Genomic DNA, 264 nt, shown 5'->3' with positions numbered 1-264 from the left:
CCTGAACAGACTCCTTCCTAATCTGGTAAGTCGGAAAAATAAAACATTCTGAGGTGGAGCAATGAGTCTGAAAAGATGTGGTGCAGCTCCCTGAGGCATTGCTGGTGCCTGGAGCAGAAGCAGAGCCACTGTCCCAGGGCTGCTTCATCCACCCAGTACCTTGGGAGTAGTGGGAGACACATTCCATGTCTCCATCAGCTTCCTTCCTTCCTTCCTTCCTTCCTTCCTTCCTTCCTTCCTTCCTTCCTTCCTTCCTTCCTTCCT

The sequence above is a fragment of the Parus major genome, chromosome 20, assembly GCF_001522545.3.
Source record: "Parus major isolate Abel chromosome 20, Parus_major1.1, whole genome shotgun sequence".
Taxonomy (NCBI): Eukaryota; Metazoa; Chordata; class Aves; order Passeriformes; family Paridae; genus Parus; species Parus major.
The sequence above is the reverse complement of the archived record's forward strand: the minus strand, read 5'-3'. Positions refer to the sequence as shown.